The sequence below is a fragment of the Syzygium oleosum genome, unplaced genomic scaffold (genome assembly GCF_021117445.2).
Source record: "Syzygium oleosum isolate NSW1041296 unplaced genomic scaffold, Sole_v2.1 Sole_v2.16, whole genome shotgun sequence".
Classification (NCBI taxonomy): Eukaryota; Viridiplantae; Streptophyta; class Magnoliopsida; order Myrtales; family Myrtaceae; genus Syzygium; species Syzygium oleosum.
The window spans coordinates 7,445,756-7,469,598 of NW_026607500.1; the positions used below are offsets into that span (position 1 = coordinate 7,445,756).

The 23,843-nt window shown below is 42.4% G+C and overlaps 1 protein-coding gene, 1 long non-coding RNA gene and 1 pseudogene across 2 annotated transcripts in view; all 3 read right to left on the bottom strand.

Annotated features, from left to right (window-relative positions):
- The window catches only part of LOC115694421 (disease resistance protein RUN1-like), an 81,611-nt gene that overhangs the window by 52,515 nt on the left and 5,253 nt on the right, over positions 1-23,843 (bottom strand). The gene's annotated exons all lie outside the window — the stretch shown is intronic.
- On the bottom strand, positions 2,751-4,115 carry LOC130140163 (uncharacterized). Its single transcript, XR_008818160.1, has 2 exons — positions 3,921-4,115; positions 2,751-3,495 (listed from the first exon to the last, which is right to left on the bottom strand). It is a non-coding gene; the product is annotated as an uncharacterized LOC130140163 (long non-coding RNA).
- Positions 16,128-22,593, bottom strand: LOC115694417 (superoxide dismutase [Mn], mitochondrial-like; annotated as a pseudogene).

Consider the following 23,843-nt stretch of genomic DNA (forward strand, 5'->3'; position numbering starts at 1 on the left):
AAAGTCAGTAAGAATGAATCACTTCATTCCAGACGCCCTTGCACTGATCTCCACTTAGTCTCCTTCACGTGACACTAGCTCCACTTCTAATGGTGGTTTCATAGATCTCCTAGCTGGCTTTCCCAAATACCTAGAATCGCTCTCTCTCTCTCTCTCTCTCTCTCTCTCTCTCTCTCTCTCTCTCTCTCTCTCTCTCTCTCTCTCTCTCTCTCTCTCTCTCTCTCTCTCTCTCGTTTTAAAATAAACAAGATGTCCCATGGTGCATGAACGAGACGAGGGTACGATGAATGTTCCTCAATACTCAGTAGCTACGACATAATCATTGTAATTAACTAATAATTAAGAATGATGGGGGGGGGGGGGGGGGGGTGTCATGTCGTTTGGCTTGGATTCTAGTCATTTACGAACCAAGCGATTCACGTGATCGTTGGGCTCGTGTAGTTCTTGAAGTGCGAGTCCGCATGTGGGAGTGCTCCACGTCGGTGTGGCTCGGACTGAGCATCCGAGGAAATGATCCGTGCATCCAACCATCGGTGCCCGCTGCCGGACGCCTGCTCACCCGACAATTTGGTATACATAATTAGGGAAATATGGCATTTGTCTCTATGGGTGTATTCGAGTTGAGTATGGTCGATGCGGTGCCATCACGGTCAGTTCGACTTGATCTGTATACACAACATTTAAAAGTCGACCCGAACTTAATCGAGTATTAAAATTTGTGCTCGAGTTCAATTTGATTAGAAAATCGAGATAATCGAGCTTGACTCAAATGAAGTTGCATCCACGTTATTCATAAGGAAAATTCATTCATCCAAGACAAAATTTACTGCTTGTCGGTTCTCGTTTCATCGACGCAAAACTGATCAGCAAAAGTGCTTGAACATGGAATACTCCAGTCAGAAGCGAAAGCAAAACGAAGATGATGATGACATATCGAATGTTGGAGATATAGATATATTTAGGAATTTTGTGTATTTCTCTTGATTGATTCTGATTAATTCTAATTGGTATTTCAAAACTCAAGTAATATCTCAATTAACGGTTTGAAATTAAATCTTGGGCAACTAAACTTTTAGACTTGGAGGTTCATTCAGATTCTCTGGTTATAATCTTTCCCAAGCCAAGTATGCCACTAATCTTATTTCTCGAGTTACAACTCCTCTTGAGACAAATGCCAAATTTGATGCCAAAGATGGGACTCCTCTTTTGAATTCTACACTCTATCGACAACCAGTCAGCAGTATTATATATATCATTGTTACTCAACTTGATAGCCTATGCTATCCATATTGTTAGTCAAGTCCTTCGAATTCGTTGCTACATCAAGGGTACGCTCCACTGTGGGTTACTGCTTCTTTTTGGGCATCTCACTTCTCTCATGTTATAGCAAGAATCAAACCACTGTAGCTCGCTCTAATACAGGAGCAGAAAATCGAGCTCTTGCTAATACAAGATCATAGTTACTATGGTTACGATGGCGCTGTTTGAAAACATGGGAGTGCATTAACATACAAGAACAATCAATTATTACGATAATCGAAGTGTTATTCAAATAATACATAATGATGTTTTCCATGAACAAATCAAGCACGTTGAAATAGACTATCATTTCATTAGATATCATGTTTTTTGCGGCGTTATTCGACTTGTCTCTATTCATCCACTGAACAAACTGATGATATCTTCATTAAGACACATTCACTTGCACGTTTCTGAGATCTTTTCTCCAAACTTAGGGATGTTAGAAATATATATATGTTGTATTTCTCTTAATTGATCCTGTAAAGTCTTGTGTACTCTTCATTCGTGAACGACCAGAAATTTACATTTTTGTATTATCACAATTCTCAACTTCCAAGCACATTTTCCGTGGATTTGAGATGTTGAAATCTACATATGTACAGGCAGCGTGGATCCCTCCAAGGACAGTTGCCAACTTGTCGATCAAAATCAAGAGGATCTTGAGAGAAAAAGATTTCAACTACACGCTACGACTTCCCTCGGCAACTTCACCGGCAGCAGCGGATCCGGAGATACCGGCAGCCTTGCCGGGAACTCCTCGTCCGACTCCCGGCTCCGATCGTCCTTGAAGTTGAGCACGTAGCTCATGGGATCGTACCTGAACTCCGAGGCCGTGACGTGGCCCTGCCTCCTGCACCTCCCGATCCGCACAATGATTCTCTAGCACTTCTACCAGATCTCCGGCAGCGGGAGCTCCTGAGCAGTCGAAAGCAGCCACGAGCGGGGCGATTGAGCCACCTTGTAGCGGTTGCCGTTGTCACAATCCGAGGCAGCCTCATGGCAGACGGCAGCATGGCCATCGTGGAAGCAGCAGAAGAGGAGGCGGGGAGAGGATGATGGGAGCTTGTGATGGACCAACATTTTGGGTATGAGATAGAGAGAGAGATAGCGCGATGGGACTCGGAGTCTTGGTCTGGTCTGTGCAAGTCTGCGAAGAGAGTGAATGGCGATGCGGAAGAAGATGGAGAAGAGGGATGAGGTTGGTGGGTATTATTCATAGGGTGGACCGGATAAGGACGGCGGCGTGCGGCGCAGCGGAGCAGAGGCCGTGCGAGTGATGAAGAAAACCGTGGCAAGTTCGTGGCAAGTGAAGAAGTGGTTTTTTGCGTTAATCCCGCGAGGGTTTTATCAATTTTGTTTATCTTAACTTCCGTTTTTGGGCAGTTTGGTAATTAAGCAAAAGTCGAGGGACCCCGTAGCAGCTGCTTTTTCCTTTTCCGCGTCTACGAAAAGTTGAAAGATTAAATAATTTTATTTATGGGTTATCGTATGACAATATAAATTACAGAGGGAATAGGCCAAGAACGGAATCGTGACTTGGAAGCCATGACTCCCCGACCTCAGTTTCAACCACGAGTAACAAAAGGATGGCATCCGCTCATATCGGATCTCTACCCAATACCTTTCACCATTATCCCTGACACTCCACTTTCCACGTAAGAGGGGTTTGTTAACATCCACTGCAACTTTAGCGCGAAGGAATCCACGAGACCCAGAGATTTGGTGCGAATTGACCCAACTTTCACCACTTTGCCCGCCAAAGGAGCAATAGATTTCGTACTGTTTTTATGTCATCCGGTTGAAGGCCAATTTATGTATTTGCAGCCACATCTCCAGTTCATCAAAACAGAGGTCCTCCAGTCTCCTCTGAGCATCCCATCTCTGCAGGTTTTTGCAATTTCCCCTAATCGACCAAGGTCCAGAACTTAGGACTCTCTCTGCTTGGTGCCAATCGTGAAACCTGAACAAATACATCTTCTCATTTCGAGGGGTTATAGTAATCTCACCCATACCGGCCCAGGCTTTCCTTCAAACATTAGCTATGCAGCTCGACTCAAGCACTTCTCCGACAAGATCCTTCCCATCAAAACCATCTCAGCTTCCTCATCATCAACTTGCTCCAAAACCAAATGATCCCCCAGAAGATTGTCTACCAGAGATGCTTGCGATGTTAAGGGAACCTCTGCAGGCATCCTGTAATGAGAAAAAAGAAATAGAGCAGCAGAGAATAAACTCAGAGATGTCGTCGAACAGTTGATAGGGGCAGTGTGTAGTGATAGGAAAACTAATGCGATGAAACAATGCCAAAAAGACGTAACTAAAATAGAAAGCAGATGGAAATATCCCATTCTTTTTGGAGCATAAATGCTAGAAAGCTAACATATGAAGATAAGAGAAAATGGTTGTCGTAATTTCTAGCATACAGAGCAATCAACCTTGAGCTTCTGTGGCTGAAAAATCAACCTTGAGCTTCAGTCTTTAATGCCAATGATCTTCCATTATTTTTGCAGTGTTCGACTTCAACGCAGGGTCACACGACGTTGTGAACATGTCAAATGGTGATAAAATTAACTGCAACAGCACTTCTAAGTTCATACACTAACCAATGGACCAGCCACCTTTTCCCTCAACAACGCCTGCGAGTATTACTTCTTCTACACCTTTTCTAAAAGAGACAATTGCTCTCAAGGACAAAAATTAGCTGTCACCATCAGTGAAACCTCGACCGCCCCGAACTCTAGTCCAGCTGGATCCCCGTAACTGCCGGCCCCAACCATTGGGACCACCACATCTCTGCCACCATCCGGAAGTGATGCTTCCTACTTCTGTGTGATACTACTAGTCCTGTTCATATCCATTGCCATAAACTTATCATGTGAGTTCATTATACATGAGGATCATTATTTCTAGTAGGTATAGGTCGACTATTGATAGATCGTGAGATGTTGCTCCTCGTCATAAAGTGAATAAACTCATTAAAATGCTTCTTCTCATAATTCCAGCATGATTTATATACATAACATTGCTCAAACTTGTAATGGTTTGTAAGTTTCTGCGGAATAAATATATGGTGCTCCTCGCAAATTCTGAATTTCGGCTCTATTCGCAGTTCCAATATCATGAAGACCGAGATTATTAGAAAAATTAGAACGCGGCAGGAGACAAAAACTTGCATACTGGAAAGTCGAAATGGAGCATCACTAGAACAAATCCTCATTGGTGAAGCAAAAAAATCTCACCATTGGAACGACAAATGAGCATAACAGTAAATCATATGGCGACAGGAAAAACAGTGTGAATCTTGTTAGGATTAAACTCATCACAAACAATCGATTGAGAACTAAAAATGACAATGAAACTATGAACTCATTCTTGCAACCTTGCAGCATATTAAATTCACACCAGATGATTATTAGCTTGAAAGAACCCGACGAATTTTGGGGACTCAGAATGCCACAAGTCTAGCAGCATGTCTCTCTCGTTTGCCTATGTGTTTTTGTACTTTGCCTCCAGAAGCTTCCTTAATAATCCACACGTAAATCATTAAATTACTTCTAGTAATCATATGAGAACAGACAAAAGAGAAAATTACAGTTGCAATATTGCAGAACAATAAAAACCAATTCAAGCAATCAAGAAAAGCAAGCAAATTCACGTCATTCCTGAGCGTGGGATTTCTGTCATCCACCTTACGAAACTGAGATGACTATGGTCAAAGGGATTTTCTTAAAGAGTTGCTTGTTCTTTCAATGTTTTGTAATTTCCACAGTATCAACATCGCATATAAACCAGTATGCCTGCCATTAATCAACAGCATAAAAGTTTAACCCGCCATGTAAACAAAACAAACTGGATTTCTATACTGTATCGGCGGTTTTGTTTCGACTAAGATGGGCTATTTTCTTCTCATCCCCACTAAAGACTGTTGACACCTAATTTTTTTCACCTCGTTAAATCAACGCTTAAATGGTAAATGGGCCAAATTAGGAGAGATAAAATTATTGGGAAATAATTTTTTTTTAAATAATTAGAGAAAGGCCGGCCCGCCTCGGCCCGGCAACCCCGATCCCCATTCTATCTCTTTTTTATTTTATATCGATCCAACCCCTTATTTTTCTTAGTTTTTCTTCATTTTCCCCACTTGAGCTCGCGTGTGCCCATTTTGGCCCGGAAGACCTGGCCCCGCGCCCAGTTTTAGCCCGCCTGTGCCCGGCGCATGGCCTGTTTTGGCCTAGTCGTCCCGACCATTCGGCCCAATCCCCGAGCCATTCCCCCTCACGCTCAAGACAGAGAACGACAAACACAGAAACGACGAAAGGGAAGAATAATGGCCGAGGAATCTCGGCTGGCACCTCAAGGAGGCTTGTCCTTGAGCCAAGGATGGCAAGAACAGCTGTGGGGGCAGAGAGGGGACAAAAAGAGACACCGAGAGAGAGATTGAGAGGAGTCGAAGGGTAGAGGGTCCCCATCTGCCTGAAGGAGACCCCGAGGTACCGTTGACGAGCCCCCGGCTAGCCGCGAACCAGGTGGGCCTTCCTTTTATATTCTGTTTTGATCCCCATTGCTTTGCCTCTCGGGTACCGGGCACACCGAACCCATTCAGTGCTTGGCCGGCACCACAAAATGAGGAAAACGTCTTCTATCATCTCCAAGAAGTGTTATTGAGTAATCTTTATCAAGAAAAAACCTTTGAATCCCACTGAAATCGGCTTAGAAACCCCTACTTTTAGGCGCCTCACACCGGTTTGTTGAAATGCTCCAACAAAGCTCTTTGAGCCTAGAACTCCGAATCTGGTCTTGCGTTTTTTGGTCGTTTCAATGCAAACCGAGAAAAATTTGTGGCTCAATAGAATTGATTAAGTCTTTTTCCGTCACATTTGAGCCGAAAAACACCCCGAATCTCGGCCCAAAGTCCTTGTTTGAACTCGCCTGCCATCTGTTTGACAAAATGCCTAAGTGAAGACCGAAGCCAATGTCACCAAAATTAGTCCATAGAATCTTCAATTTATACTTTATTTGTTTTGAGATTGATATTTGGTGATTAACTCTGTGATTTCTTTCAATTTCGTGGCATGAAAATCACTTTCCCGAGCCATCCATGGATGAACGCCCTTTCATCGGAGATCCATTCCCCTCGCCCGAGTTGCCCACGGTTAAAGGCCGCTCCGGTCAGTTTTCTTCTCACTCATTTGATGTGCAGGTTTGTGTTTTATATGCTAGGATTGATAGAGTTTTGCTATACATCATTTCGGAGTTTTGACGATCCCTCGCCGGAGTTGGTCCGGTGATATAGAGACCGTCAGCCAACTAGCGGCCGGCGGTGATTTAGCGTCGATTGACCGACGGGGAGTGGTTCGGCGTTGGCCCGAGCTCCGATGCAAGCTCGCTTGAGGAATTTCGGTGATGAAGGCATGAGGAAGGAGTTCTTGGTGAAGAATACGCCGTGCAGACAACGTCCCAGGAGATAGACGATGAACAGGAAAGAGGAGACAAAAAAAGGATAAAAAAAAATAGATTATTAGGGCATAATCCGGGTGGGTCAGATCAATGAATTGGACCGGGTCCCCTAACCCGGTTAGAGGTCCCTTTTTTTAGGGAAAATTTCAAATCAGTACCCAAAGTGGGGTCATTTTCTCAAAAAGGGGTCCAAAGTGGACATAGTGTCAAATAAGGGCTTGAAGTGCCCAATCAATCTCAAATAGGGGCCTGAAGTGTCCAATTAGTCTCAAGTAAGGGCCTGCGTCGCCGGTCGGTCAAATACTCACGGGTCAGCGAGCACGTCACTGTTCCGGCAATCAGAACAAGGGCAATTTCGTCTTTTGCTTTCTTTATTTTTTTTTCTATTTTCCTTTTCCTTTTCTTCTTCTTTTTTTCCTTTTTTCCCTCCGCCGGCCATAGCCGAGGCCGGCGGAGGTTGTCGGCCTCAGGTGGAGCCCGACGCTGGCGAGGGAAACCCAGGGTCGGCCCTCGCCGGCGTCGGGCAAGGGCTGCCCTCGCCTGGGCTGGGCGGGCGAGGGCGAGGGTTGCCCTCGCCGGATCTGGCGAGAGCAACCCTCGCCCTCGCCCGCCTAGCCCAGGCGAGGGCGGCCCTCGCTTGACGCCGGGGAGGGCAACCCTCGCCCGATGCCGATGAGGGCAACCCTCGCCCGACCCTCGCCTACGTCGGGCGGCCTCCACCTGAGACCGGCAACCTCCGCCGGCCTCAGCTATGGCCGGCGGAGGGAAAAGACGAAAAAAAGAAGAAGAAGAAGAAGAAGAAGAGGAAAAGGAAAAGAGAAAAAAAAATAAGTAAAAGATGAAATTGCCCTTGTTCCGATCGCCGAAACAGTGATGTGCTTGCCGGCCGGTGAGCATTTGACCAGCCGGCGAACCCAGGCCTTTACTTAAGACTAATTAGGCACTTCGGGCCCCTATTTGAGACTGATTGGGCACTTCAGGCCCTTATTTGACACCATGTCCACTTTGGATCCCTTTTTGAGAAAATGACCCCACTTTGGGTCTGATTTGAAATTTTCCCCTTTTTTATTATTAAAATATAAAAAATTAAAAAATTCAGAAAAATAAGGAAGTGTTTGGAAATTTGTTTTGAGGTTAATTTGATTAGATTTTAGTGTTAATTTCATTGTAGACCTAGTTCAAAAGCTTGTAAAAAATGATAAAATCTTTAAAAATTTTCCAAAAAATTGAACAAGCCATTAGAGCTTTACCTTAGGACTTTTGATTGCCTTTTTTTCTTTTTTAGAGACGATGCTAGGTCGTTGTTATTTATTTTCATGTCGATTACTTGATTGCGCACCTTTAATACATTGATTTTTATTTTCCATTTTTACCATGTTTAAGATGAGTTTTAGGCTTCTCGATAGGCTGCCCTGGTGTGTTAGTTAACAAGAGATCAAGTTTAGGTACCAAAAGGGTACTAGTTAGATCGCTAGTGTAATTAAGTCTCCAATCCTTAGAATCTCTGGTTTTCACACGTATCAAGACCACACTTCCGCGTCTTGATTGGGGTTTCTAGCCAACTCTTGATTATGGCTAGTGGCGACTCCAATCGAATGCGTAGATTAAACAATTCTCATCGCACGAGGTATGAGGTTAGGGAGCGCCTCCGTCCTTGGATAGATGAGCCTTTTGGTTTGTTTTTCGAACAACTAATCGATGTTCATGTCCATTGACAAATACCTCTTGACCTAGGTTACATATTTATTTATTCCCCGATCGTGACGGATAGGTCGCGACAAAGACTAAATGCTATGAGGTTTTCAAAATTATTATACATCACTTTGGCCGTTGAAATTATGATGCATAGCTCTGAAAACTAAATAAATGATCCAAATTATTTGCACGATATATGTTAGCATATACATCTTTTGCAAACATATGTGTAGTCATACGGGCAACTATTATTCACTTTACCGGCAAAGTGGCTATCTCATGTAAATTCGAAATTTTTTTCTTTATTTTGTTGGTATGGCATAGAGACCTTAATTAATTTAACTTATTTAATTGGAATGGGTTCGAAAAAGCACGAGAGGCATTGGCTTTATGTGAGCTCAATGCCTTACCATCGCTAAATCATGCGGGTCTTATATGGGATATGCCGAAATCAGTTGGATATAAGGAACCAACTGATGTCCTATAAGCAACTGATGTCATGACTTTGACCAATTATATTGATATATGATATTGCATCATAACCAATTGCAGTATGAACTCTTAGTTTTACTAAGTTTGAGTAGAATCCACCCCTTCTCAAGTCTATTTTCCAACTAGATGATACTTAACTCGGCCGCAACTCGAAATTACAACGTGCGGACTTAGTCTTCACTAAATTTCAGAGTGAAAAGTGTGGAATCTTGAAATCATAGGGCGTAAAGAGTTGATTTTAAAATTTGATGTTCTTGATTTTCATTAATGAAATTTTCCTTCTGTTTTTTGGCCAGGTTCATTAATGAAGAAAATTCGAAGATAGTGAACAAAAAATCTTAATGTTTTGACCAAAAAACCAAGAAACAAAAAATTTTAATGCCTAAGGTAGACTGAACCTGATATATTAGTCAGAGGGCAAAAGCCTAACATCAATTTGGGCTTAGACAAAAGAAGCCCGTTTTCTGAATTTGTCCAACGCGAGGCTCCTTAGAAATGATGACCCAAAGATTAGATAGCGACCGGAAGTTTTAGTACGATTGTAATTATTATTTGTACCTTTCTCGGCCTTCTGGCTAAGATCTAAGTGTCGATGATTGTTTGGCTCTATGTTTTATGGTTTTCTCTTTATTCAGAAATGCTTGATTGTTGATTAATTGTATCCGAAGACAATCTCCGAATGATTAAAATTCTCGGTAGATGTAGGGTAAGCAAAAAACTGTTCATACCTTTATGTTCAATTGAACCTCTGACAAGACTACTTTCTTAAATAAATGGATCACAAATCAAACAAATTTGGCTTAAATTATTTTGAAACTGACCGAACCACAAATCCATATTGTATAACCTATGAGGTTCATAATTACTTTTACCATTTATACATTTAGTAAGGTTTTTTTTTTGTTTTTTTTATATTATGAAGTAGGTTTGATGTTCATTTTCGTAATTTATGAATTTTTGTGTGTGGAGACCTTGACGTTGAAACCACATCAAACTGCATCGGACTCATCCCTAGGTACACATTGATGGTTTAAGACACCTCAGCCACTTCTTAAATATAGATCCTGTTAGTTTTATTATTAGATAATTAGCAAGTTGGGTTTATTTTAGGAAAGGGTATTTAGGTCTTTGTATCAAGGCTTAACCCTAAGCCTATATATACTTGGTTTATCTCAATAATAAAGTAGATCTCTTTTACCAAATTACATGGTATCAGAGCCACAGTAAAACCCTAGCCTACTGTTCACGGCCAGCGAAGAACCCACACGTCTCGCGCGTCTTAGCTCGCGCGCCTCAGCGCGACCTCCGCGCGCTCCTCGCGCGACCTCGCGCCCGCGCGCGCGACTCAGCGCGCCTCCAGCGCGCCTCCAGAGCGCGACTCAGCGCGCCTCCAGAGCGCGACTCAGCGCCTCTTCCAGTGATGTGATTCGCAGAGAGAGGCAACAGATGTGAAGAAATTTTTGGTCATGTTCCTGTTGCTTCTCTACCGATCCGTCTTGGTTATGGGATTTTTTTGCTCGTGTTTCTCTCTCTTGTCTTGCACCTTGTCGATGTGAAGACATTGTTTTTAATTAAAGTGTAGTGGTGGTTGATGTGGTGAGCGGATCCGGTTGATGTGGTAGTGGAAGTTGGTGTGGTGACTTGTAGTGTGATTGATAGTTGCTGTTGGTGGTGTTCACATTTTTTTTTTAGTGGATTTGGTGACAATCGATAGATTACGTGTTCTCTTTTAATTGGTGGATATGTCTACCGATTCAAGAACTTCGGATGTTCGTTCGGGGTGACTACCCCGACTATTGCTACTGGTTCCTTTGGTATGAGTGGTTTACACACCACATTAGTAAAATTGGATGGCACGAATTACCCGAGTTGGTCAATGGCCCTTTCTACTTTTATTTATGCTAATCGCCAATCTAGGTGGCTCCATGAACCACCACCCGAGGATTCAACTAATTTAGAAGAATGGAGGGTCACCGACGCCGCGTTGCGTACTGCCGTGTGGGAAGTATGACCGATTCTATTCGTCCTCTTTTTATGGATTGTATGACAGCTCGTGAGGTGTGGTCCAAATGCACTTTACTTTATTCGGGAGAATAATATGAGTCGAGTATGTGATATGTGGGAGGCATTATTTGAGGCTAAAATTGGTCCTTCCGGATTGGCGAATACTATGCTCGTTTTACTTCTTTGTCTCGCGACTCGGTCTCATCTTCCACCACCACAACAGCTTACTCGATGCAGCAGAGAAGCAGACATGCTGGTGGTCCTCTTTCTTCGAGGTCTTGGTCCAGATCACAGTGCCCTAAGACATAGATTCTCTCGGCACCCTTCCTTCCATAGAGGAAGTATATTCTAGAGCTGCTCGGTACACTCCTGATTCGAAAGCTTCAACTATGTCAGATAATAGTGCTATGGTGGCTCGTGGTAATCAAGGAGTTCGTGGTCGTGGCAATTGGAGTACAAGTAACTTTAATCATGGTCGTGGCCGCACTATTCCGAGTCGAGGTGTTCCTCGAGGTGGTAGTACTGCTAGTGCTCGAGGAGGTCGTGGAGGTCGTTTTTGTACTCATTGTCAGTTGGCTGGACACACTATTAACTATTGTTATGATCTCCATCCTGAGTTGCGGGGTTTACAGGCTTCCATTGATATTGAGCCTCTGGTCTTCTTCATCCGGATCGCTTCCGAACAAAGTAATCGTGCGGTTGACTCGTGCGTAATATGATGAGCTGATTAGAGCGCGACAACCTGGTGGTTCTTCGCCTCCCGTTGCTACTTTGGCACAACATAATGATGGTACTTGTCTCTTAGCCACTACAGATACACTTAGTCCTTGGATTATTGATTCAGGTGCCACTCATCATATGACTGGTGATTCGCGTCTTCTTACTTCATCTTCTTCTACTCCTTCCACTTCAGTCACCTTAGCAGATGGTTCAAAATCTCAAGTAGCTGGTACAGGTTGTGTGTCATTGAATTCCTCCATATCTTTGCCTTTTGTTTACCATATTCCTCGATTCCCTTATAGTTTGTTATCTGTCAGTTCCATTACTCGTGATCTTGATTGCAATATCACCTTTTCTCCATCTTCATGTGTCCTCCAGGATCGGAAGACTGGACGCCGGATAGGTGGTGGGCGTGAGGCTGGTGGATTGTATCTTCTAGACCCCGTGATTGTTGCTGCTACTGCTACTATTCAGAAGAAGGCTGTGGATGACTCTTATCGGTTGCATTGTCGTCTGGGTCATCCGTCAACAGATACACTTTGTCATTTTCCTTTTGTGTCTAGATCGAGTCTTAAGTTTGATTGTGAAACGGGTCAGTTGGGAAAGCATCATCGTGTGTCTTTTCCACCCCGTGTTTTGAGTCGTGCTTCTCAACCATTTGAGTTAGTCCATTCTGATGTTTGGGGTCCTAGTCGAGAGTCTTCATTTGGTTTTCGTTATTTTGTCACTTTCATTGATGATTGTACTCGTACCACTTGGTTATATTTAATAAAAGATCGTACTGAGGTATTTCACTCCTTTCGTCAATTTTACAATGAAGTTACTACTCAGTATGGATATCCTGTTAAATGCTTACGTACAGATAATGCTCGTGAGTATTTTTCTTCTTCCACCTTTCTTCCTTTCCTTGAATCTCGTGGTATTTTACATCAGAGTTCTTGCGCTCACACTCCACAACAAAATGGAGTTGCTGAACGTAAAAATCGTCATTTACTCGATGTTGCCCGGTGTCTTCTTCTTCATACACATGTACCTAAATCTTACTGGAGCTATGCTATTCGTACAGCATGTCATCTTATTAATCGTCTTCCATCTTCTGTGTTAAAGGGAGCTGTTCCTTTTACTCTTCTTCATCCTAATCAACCTTTATGGTCTATTCGTCCTCGTATTTTTGGTTGTGTCTGTTTTGTCCATCAGTTGTCTCCTGGCCTAGACAAATTATCTCCCCGTGCTGAAAAATGTGTCTTTGTTGGTTACTCTCGTACCCAAAAGGGTTATGTTTGTTATAATCCTACTTCTCGTCGAGAGTACGTCTCTGCTGATGTTACCTTCTTCGAGGATCGGACATTTTTTGGTAATGTTTCTTGTCCTGCACCGTCTTCCTCACCTTCTCAAACATTGTTAGTTCCCCTACCTATATCTCCAGCTAGAATCACCATATGTCTCTTCTATTGTTGTTCCATCAAATCCAAGTTCATCTCAGCCACTACAGTCTATACACGTGGTCCTCGCCGTGCTTGGAATCATGACTCTCCATCAGCAGACGCCTCACCACTATCTCCGGCCCCGGCTTCTGATCCTCTTCCATCACCTCCAGTTGACTCTCCTGTTGCACACCGTACTCGATCTCGGTATCCTCTTGCTCATTTTGTGTCTTATCATAATTTATCTCCTCAAATGTCATCATTTGTGTCGTCTCTCGCATCTGTGTCTGTGCCCAATAGTGTGCAGGAAGCTTTAGCTCATCCAGGTTGGGCTCGTGCTATGGAGGAAGAAATGGCTGCACTACAACACAACAAGACTTGGGAACTTGTCTCTTTACCTCCTGACAAGCAATTGGTAGGTTGTCGGTGGGTATTTGTTGTTAAATATCATCCTGATGGTTCTGTTGAGCGCTTAAAGGCGCGTCTTGTTGCGAAGGGCTATACTCAAAATTATGGCATTGACTATGACGAGACTTTTTCTCCAGTGGCTAAAATTCCTTCTGTTCGTGTCATTATTTCTTTGGCTGCTCGTTTTAAGTGGACTCTTCATCAGCTTGATGTTAAAAATGCGTTCCTTCATGGGGATCTTCAAGAAGAGGTCTATATGGAGCAACCACCCGGGTTTGTTGCTCAGGGGGAGAAGGTATGCCGATTGCGTAAAGCTCTATATGGACTAAAGCAGTCTCCTCGTGCTTGGTTCGGTCGTTTTAGTGATGCTGTTACCAGTTTTGGTATGCATCGATGCAATGTGGATCATTCCGTATTTAGTATGTCATCTTTGAAGGGGTATGTTATTCTGGTTGTTTATGTTGATGATATCATTGTTACTGGGAGTGATGTTGAAGGCATAAAACGACTCAAGCAGTTTCTACAAAAGGAGTTTAATACTAAAGACTTAGGTCTACTTCGATATTTTCTCGGTATCGAAGTTGCATATACTGGTGATAGTATTGCTCTTTCTCAGAGAAAGTACGCCATTGATATTCTTAAGGAGGTGGGCTTGCACGATGCTAAGCCTGGTGATACACCTATGGACCCTGGGGTGAAGCTTGATAACGAACACGGGGAGCTTCTTCATGATCCAGAAAAATATCGTCGGTTGGTAGGCAAGTTGAATTATCTTACCATTACTCGTCCAGATATCTCATTTGCTGTTAGTGTGGTGAGTCAGTTCATGAGCTCTCCTCGTACTACTCACTGGCAAGCTGTCTTACATATTATACGATATTTGAAGGGAGCCCCAGGTCAAGGGCTTGTATTCCATAATCGGGGTCATCTTAATGTAGCTGGTTATTCTGAGCCAGACTCTTTGGAGGTGACAGGATACTCTGATGCAGATTGGGCTGGTTGTCCTGTAGATCGCCGGTCTATATCAGGGTACTGTGTATTCCTTGGAGGTAATCTTGTGTCGTGGAAGAGTAAGAAACAATCAGTTGTTTCTCGATCTAGTGCAGAAGCAGAATATCGTGCTATGGCTAACGTTACAAGTGAGCTTCAGTGGATTCGTATGTTGTTGACTGAGATTGGATTACATATGGCAGGATCGTCTACTCTCCATTGTGACAATCAATCTGCCATTCATATTGCTAGTAATCCAGTGTTTCATGAGCGAACTAAGCATATAGAGATTGATTGTCACTTTGTTAGGGAAAAGGTGAATTGTGGTGATATACATCTGGTACATACACGGTCTGAGGAGCAATTAGCAGACATTTTCACGAAACCTCTACGGCGTGGACGAGTTTCATATATTTGCAGCAAGTTAGGTCTTTTTGATATGTATGCCCCAACTTGAGGGGGAGTGTTAGTTTTATTATTAGATAATTAGCAAGTTGGGTTTATTTTAGGAAAGGGTATTTAGGTCTTTGTATCAAGGCTTAACCCTAAGCCTATATATACTTGGTTTATCTCAATAATAAAGTAGATCTCTTTTACCAAATTACAGATCCAGATATAGACGATCATCGGAAATTTCTATCATAAAATTGGCAATCATAAGTGCGAGGATTGAAGGATTATCTCTTTAGGTTCCGAATAGGTAGCAAACCTTGCAGGCTCTTCATACAGTCTTATGTGTTAATACAACGATCGCTTTCTAATTGATAGCGAGCAACTGACATTTTATTATTGCATCTCCCGGTCAAAACATAATTGCTTCCTAACACCTTCACATTCCTTATGACGATATATGAATTTAAACATTTTGGAGTTATCTTTACTAAATATTGTTCTTTTCATTGTTCACGTCATGATATACGGCTGGATTTGGTTTGGCCTCTTTAATCAGTTTTTCAAAAGATTCACCAGTCCTGGTGCATTGCTTGTGGTTTAATTTGTCAAATGCTTGAATCTTCACACTTAATGGATGACTGAATATGTCATTGTCACTTTCCAATTTCTGTCAAATCAATGGCAGGTTTGGGAGTTTTTGGGATGCTACTTGATCAATGAATTGTATGATCTCTGGACTCCAGAACATTTCCCACTTCTAGGACTCTGCATTGTTTGACACCTTCTCTAGATCAAAAGTTCTGTTGTTACTATTTTCGGCCTCCAAAATGGCATTTTTCAGAAGCATTTATGCGGGTTATCCATGGAATTCGCGAAGAGCATACAGAGGATTGGTGCGATGCAGCACTGATCTCCTCTCAGAGTCAGTTTTTATGTAGAGATGCTGAGACTACAGACTGAAACAGTCTTTTAGTTTTTAAGGTTTAGACACTTGATACAAGCAAATTCAGCTGATTCCTGAATGACATCGACCAAAAATGCTATTCTGAGTCCCGGTTCTTCTCCTTTCTTTGGAAAGACACTTGATACAAACAAGCGATTGAGTTGAGATATGTGCTAATTCAGTTATCCTGCAGAGTTATTGTAGGATATGAAGTAACAGATACAACATCGTGACATAGAATCTTGCAAATCTAGATGTAGACTAGTGTAACATGATCTGAACTTTTGGCCGCTTCATCATATATGTTTGATCTGATCAAGTGAATATCGATTAGTCAAATATTACGGTCGGTTGCTGGAATGATCTACAAATTGAATATAATAGAGAGTAAAGAATTTGTGGAATCGCAGTCCATTATCAAATCATCCTCCTCAATCCCATTACAAAGGTTTCAGCGATGTCACATTCATTCCCACCCTATCCCGCAATCCATTTGGCCAATATCATTGAACTGACCTTTCCCGCCATCGAAAGACATGATCATTTTGGACTTTTTCTTCGTCAGTGAATGATTAGTACTGGCTTTCTCTATTTCAATCTCAATATCACTCACCAACCACTCGGAAAGTTTTATACTCAGTCGAAGTAACAAAGCTAGTGCCTTACTCCACAGTACATATATAGCATCTGGAAATTTTAGCAGAAAGGAATCCACAATGCCCCTGAGATTTGGTATGAATTGACTCAACTTTCACCAGTTTGCCCGCCCAACAAGCAATAGGTTTCGCATTGTTCTCTTCATTTGGTCTAAGGGCAGTCCATGTATTTTGCAGCCACACCTCCAGTTCATGAAAACAGTGGTTCTCCTGTCTCCTCTGAGCATCCCATCCCTGCAGTTTATGCAATCCACCAAGGGCCAGAACTTAAGACTATCTCTGCTTGGTGCCAATCGTGAAACCTGAACAAATACATCTTCTCATTTTGAGGGGTTATAGTAATCTCACCCATACCAGCCCAGGCCTTCCTTCAAACATTAGCTACACAACTCGACTCAAGCACTTCTCCAACAAAATCCTTCGAATCAAAACCATCTCAGCTTCCTCATCATCAACTTGCTCCAAAACCAAATGATCCCCCATAAGATAGTCTACCAGAGATGCTTGCGATGTCAAGGGAACCACTGCAGGCATCCTGTAATGAGAAAAAAGAATAGATCAGCAGAGAATAAACTCAGAAATGTTGTTGAACAGTTGATAGAGGCAGTGTGCAGTAATAGGAAAACTAATGCGACGAAACAATGCCAAAGAGACTTAACTAAAATAGAAAGCAGATGGAAATAACTAATGATGATAGAAAGCGAATATGAGGATTATGGATGATCGAGAAGAATGGGGGGTGACGATCATGGAGGAAGGTAGCTGAAAGAAAACATCATTGTGATGTAGGGAAAGCTCTTGACAAAGAGAGAAAAGCACTCACAGAGGAGAGAGAAACAAATCTATGTATACCTTCCTGAAGAGAACTCAATATCCCATTCTTATTGGAGCATAAATGCCAGAAAGCTAACATATGAAGACAAGAAAAACAGTTCTCGTAATTTCTAGCTCATAGAAGCTCTGTTAGTAAAATCTCCTGATTTAAATTGCATAGATGTACTTACGTGCAATCAGTCTTGAGCTTCAGTGGCTGAAAAATCAGTCTGGAACTTCACTCTTAAATGCCAATGACCTTCCATTATTTTTACAGTGTGCTACTGCAACGCATGGTCACGTGATGTCGTGAACATGTCAAATGGTGCTAACAATAACTGCAACAGTGCTTCTATGTTCATAAACTAACCAACAGACTGGCCACCTTTTCCCTCAACAACGCCTGCAAGTATTACTTTGTCTACACCTTTGCTAACAGTGACTGTTGCTCTCGGGGCAAAAAATTAGCTGTCACCGTTAGTGAAACTTCCGCCTCCCTAACCTCCAGTCCAGCTGGATCCGCGTAACTACCAGCGCCAACCACTGGGACCACCACATCTCTGCCACCACCTAGAAGTGATGCTTCATATCTCTGTGTGAAACTGCTGGTCCTGTTCATGTCTATTGTCATAAGCTCATTATATGAGTTCATTATACATGAGGATCATTGTTTCTACTAGATAAAGATGGACTATTGATAGATTGTGAGATGTTGCTCCTCATCACAAAGTGAATATACTCATTAAAATGCTTCTTCTCATAATTCCAGCATGATTCATATAGATAACATTGCTCAAACTTGTAATAGTTCATAAATTTCTTTGGAAAACATATATGATTCTCCTCCCAAATTCTTAAGTTCGGCTCTATTAGTAGTTCCAAAATCATGAAGACCAAGGTTATTAGAAAAATTAGAATGCGGCAGGAGACAAAAACTTGCATATACTGGCAAGTCAAAATAAAGCATCACTAGATCAAATCCTCATTGGCGTAGCAAGAAAAACCCCACCATTGGAATGACAAATGAGCAAAACAGCAAATCACTTGGACACAGGAAAAATGGCGTGAATCTTGTTAGGATCAAACTCAACACATAATCGGTTGATTGAGAACTTAAAATGACAATGAAACTATGAGCTAACTCTTGCAGCCTTGCAGCATATCAAATTCACACCTGATGATTAGCTTGAAAGAACCCGACAAATTTTGGGGATCCAGAACGCCACAAGTCCAGCAGCATGACCGCTCTCCTTTGCCTGTGTGTTTTTATACTTTGCCTCCAGAAGCTTCCTTAATAATCCACATGTCAATCACTAGATTACATCGAGCAATCAGTGAGAACAGACAAAAGAGAAAATTACAGTTGCAATATCCCAGAACAAAAAAAAACCAATTCAAGCAATCAGGAAAAGCAAGCAAATTCACGTCATTCCTGAGTGTGGGATTTCAGTCGTCCACCTTAAGAAACTGAGATGACTATGGTCAAAGGGATTTTCTTAAAGAGCTGCTTGTTCTTTCTACGTTTTGTAATTTCGACAGTATCAACATTGAGTATAAAGTTAAACCAGTATGCCTGCCATTAATCAACAGCATAAAAGTTTAACTCGCCATATAAACAAAACAAACACCTTATAGATGACCTGCGAGCGAGCAGAACAACCTTCAAATGCAAAACTTGAAAAAAGATTATTAATCTAAAAGTCCGGTTCCTGGTATCATGTTGAGATTGAAGAATCACAGGGGATGACAAATGACGAATTATTTTCTCAAAAGGCACTCTTATGATCTAGTCCTCCAACAAGGGCTGCCAGTTACACTCCTACCAAGATCGAGAGAAAGATTTCATTCCAACTAAGAGGCATGAATCACTCAGTAATGTACAAAAAAGAGTTTCACGGATGATTCACCAAGACTGCCAGCTTCATTCATGATTTTATCAAGTCTAAGGTTTTGTCTTATTAGGGGACAGGGATCGTCTCGAACTATCACCAGAATGTGATCTCATGAATACCCAACGTAACAACTGCTCATATTCTATATGAGGAAAGCTCATGACAATTCAGATATTGGCTTTAGCCACTTGCATTGGGAAATGACTAAAGCTTGTGGAAGCTCCAAGTCTCCAAGCCCTTGAGGCTCAATTAGTTTGTCGCAGTCTCGTGCGACAATTGATGAGCATCATGAAATCTCTATACTTTATAGGTATCTCGATCCTTTGAGCCCAGGGATGTCTGATAGTTCGCAACAAGCTATCACTATCAAGTTCCTTAAATCTTCAAATTTCAACGCATCTGGGAATTTTGCAAACTTTTGCAAGATGAAAATATCTCTAGGCTTTCAGTGTCATTTAGCTTCTCACAGTGGTTGATGTTTCAACCTTTTCAGGGTTTTCAAGCACGATAGATCCAATAATCTTCCAGGGGAAGTGCAACCACAGATATCCACTATTACCAAAATATCCAGCCCGTCAAGACCGCGTTTCAATTAGACTCTTGCAGCTTGCAACATCAAAGCCCTCAAATTATTTAAACTAGAAAAGTCTGGTTATCTTTCCATGGATGTGCAATTAAAGATATCCAATCTGACCGATAATCAACCTCTCAAGGCCGTGAGTTTCAACTAGATTCCCGTGATCTGCAGCATAGAATCCATTTAGACATTTTCAACTTGAAAGGTCTGTTTATCTTTTAATGGATTGAAAGGTCTGGTAATCTTTTAATGGACATGCATTTAAAGACATTAAACCTACCCAACAGATTCTTATTAATCAATCAAGGCCTCAAACTTCAATTAGATTCTTGCAATTTGCAGCATGAAATTCGAAGTCTTTAAACTGGAAAAGTCTGGTAGTCTTTTAATAGAAGAGCACCCAGAGATATTCAATCTTGCCAGTAAATCCAACCTGCAAAGACCATGAATTTCAACTAGATTTCGACAATTTGCAGCATGGAATCTTTGAATGGATGCGCATCCAGAGATACAGAACGTTTCCAGATATTCTATATGGGTCAAAGCCTCAAACTTCAACTAAATTCTCGCAGTTGGCAGCATCTGATTCTTTTAGATTCTTTAAACTTGAAAGGCCAAGTAATTGAATGGACATGCAAATAGAGATATCCAAACTTACCAGACTCTTGCAGTTGGCAACACACGTTAGCCTTAGATGTTTCGAACTCAAAAGGTCCCCTGAATCTCAACTAGATTCTTGCAACTCGCAGCATTTGTTTCGAAGTGGTAAAGCAGCACCTTCTGCATTCATTTTCTGCACAAGTGCGTCCAAAGAGCAAAAATGATTGTCAATGGCCCAACCGAGGAAACCTTTTGGTGGCTCACCACCTCCTCCCTGCATTACCCAACATATGAGGTCAGAGAGACATAGAGCGACTGCATGGATCAAAATTTGTCAAACATGCATTTACCTGAATTGGAGCAAGATTATTCCAGAACATGGACTGATTAACATGACCTGAACATAGGTTACATCCACAAAATCGTAAGAGGAGCAAAATCAAAAGGATAATAACGGGCTAAGCGGCAAAACTAATCTTTAATAATTGAATATGCACATAGAGAAAATAAAAAGAAAATTTAAGATTGTTGGATAATTTATAAAAACAAGAAGACGTAATAGAAGGGCCGGCGCAGCCATCAGTGCTCTTAAAAAAAACACGAAATTTCTGCAAATTGTTTTCAAACAATAGACCTGAATGAAGCGTGTTTCAAAGGTGATGAAGTTCTGTAAGAAAGTTCAATCACAGTCGTGGTTCAACATGCCTTTGCCAAACTGCATGAACTACCACCACAATGCCTATGAAGCTTACTTAAAAATGAATTGATAATATCTGATACAGCATTTCACACTTGTTCATCACATGCCGTAAATTATTCATATGAAACAAAACGAAACTCAGAAACCCTAATTTCACCTCTTTTCTCCTTTCATTTAGTTGGTAGCAACTGCAATAAGAATGTGATAACAAATAAAACCTACCGATACAGAGACTATTCTAAGCAACTGTCTTCAGGATGGAAAGACAACCCTCAACAAAATTTTCCTCCTAGTCAGTAAGCACAACACAATCTGAATGTGGTCACATTCGAATGCTACCCATCCTCGTTAGTGCCATATAGATCCGAAACTTGTAACTCTGTACATTCTATAGTACTATGGTTCATCAGGAGCACCAGCGTACCATTCACATCAATATGGAAAAAGCTATTGACAACCAATCAGACATTGGTGAGCTATGGCAGACAAATGCTGAAAAACCAGGAACTTTGGCTCTGGAGGGGAGCTAACCCATCAAGGATTTGACATGAGCCGCGACTGCAGATAATAGATTTATCTTACCGAGTGCTGGCAAAGCCAGATCAGTCACTTTATATACACTACAAGTTCCCTCGCGAATGATAGCTCATCTTTGAATTGTGCCGCTTCGTATATTGAATTGTCCATGAGTTAAATTCTCGACCACCTTTCACTCTCAATTTCATTGAATCTAAAGAAGCTTTCATCACAAATAACGCCTTCCTTCAGTCCACTAACCTTAAATGGAACAAAGTCGAGAGAGTTTGTCTTTGTTCATCTGTTTCGCTGTCGAATAAGACTATATGCTAAATTGTGTTCAGCAACCGTGACCAAAAACCTTAACAGCTCTGCCTAGTCCTCATCATTTCTCAAGGGAACACATTAAATCACTAAGGATTGACCCCAAATGAGAAGTCAAGCACCTCCTCCGAAAATTTGACTCTGGCAATTCATTAAGGTCCTGTCTCTATGCAACGGCAGGCAACAGTTAAAGAACAATCCGAACACTTGCCGAGTCCGCGGTAGACAAGAGAATGCTCGATCAATTATCGATCCGACAAATTTCACCCGCACTTCCTCACTTCAGAAAGCAAACAACAAAAACCAAAATCCCAGACAGAAGGAACAAAAGAAACAAGAGGACAAAACAGAAACGAATCGAACCTCCGCCATTGAACTTGATAGGCGCTCTGCAACTTATTAACGACGGCCGGACCGTCGCCCTCGCCCATGGCATCGCGGAGCTGCTCGAGCGCTTTGTTGGAGGCCTGGCGGTGGTGACGCTTCTTCTGGCGGTGCAGCTGCATGATCTCGCCGCTGATTGCGGGCTGGAGAGCGCCGTAGTCGCAGGGGAGATCGGGGAGAGGGGGAAGAAGGTCTGGAGGCCGCGGAAGCTCGTGGCGACGCCGCCAATTGGAGCCGAGGCCAGAGGCGGAGGCGGAGGCGGAGGCTAGGGTTTTCTCCGGCCAGCAGCGTGCGGAGAGCCATGGGAGCTGATCTTCAAGCTCAGTCAGATACACACTTGGGCTCGTCACCTCCGGAGAATTTGCCTATTCAATGTCGTAGCGTGTCCAAAACCCTGTCTCCAAGCGTCTGGTGGCTTTTCTTAGCCCAAAGGACTTGTCGCGGATCAATTCGTATAAGCGCGCCTCGCTGGACAAATTAACCTCCCTATTAACACGTGGAAGCCAAACCTTGGATAGTCGGACGGGAAGCTCGGGGAGACATTCAAGTGGACGGCAATCGAAAAGAGTGAGTTTCTCGAGAAGGGTTAGTTTGGAAAGATTTGGTGACGATGGACTTGGAAAATCGATGTGCAGATCTGTTAAGCTGGAGGGCGGTTCCAGTATTCCTCGAAGGTTTTTGCAAAATCGAACGTTGAGATGTTGGAGAGAAGAGAGCTTAGAAATGCTTTCTGGCAAGTCCAAAATGCCCGATCCAACTAAATAAAGCTCGTTTAGCGAAACCAGTTCGCCTATATTATTAGGCAGTCCTTTTAGATTTTGGCACCATCCTGCATCCAACTTTTCGAGTTTCGCCAGCATTCCAATAGCACTAGGCAATTCCGTCACGGGAATCCCCCAAATGTCCAAGATCCTCAAATTTTGCAGATTCCCAATGCTTTCAGGTAATTTTGTAATCGATGTCCCTCCTAATCCCAGCTCGGTCAATGATGCCAACTTTCCAATCGAGTCGGGGATCTCTCTCAACAATCGACATCTCCTTAGGTCAAGGCGAGACAGAGATGCTAGATTGCCTATGGAGCTAGGTATGCGAGCTAATGATTCACACCGAGAGGCATCAAGAGTCTCCAGCGCCTCCATAGAACCAATGGATTCAGGCAATTCTTCAATCCCTGTCTTTTGTAAGTTCAGCTGAGTTAACGACACAAGGGAGCCCATAGATTCTGGAAGTTGAGCAAATTTATAACAACTTAGGTCATCTAAAGTCTTTGGCTTCATCAGACAACATCTCAAAATAGGATTCTTTTTTATAGCGATGTCATTTATGAGAAGCTCCCTCGATTCTTTCATTCTCCCTACTCTTGCTGATACCTCCTTCAGTTTCCGACAATAATTGACATTCAAGGAGACGAGAGTCTTGATATACCAGATAGAAGGATGAATTGCTTCCAGACTCCCACAGTTTTGAAGAATCAAAATCTCCAAGCTTTTGAAAGCAGACAAGTCGGGAGTTCTTCTCAAATGTCCACAATACGAGAGGTCGAGAACTTTCAG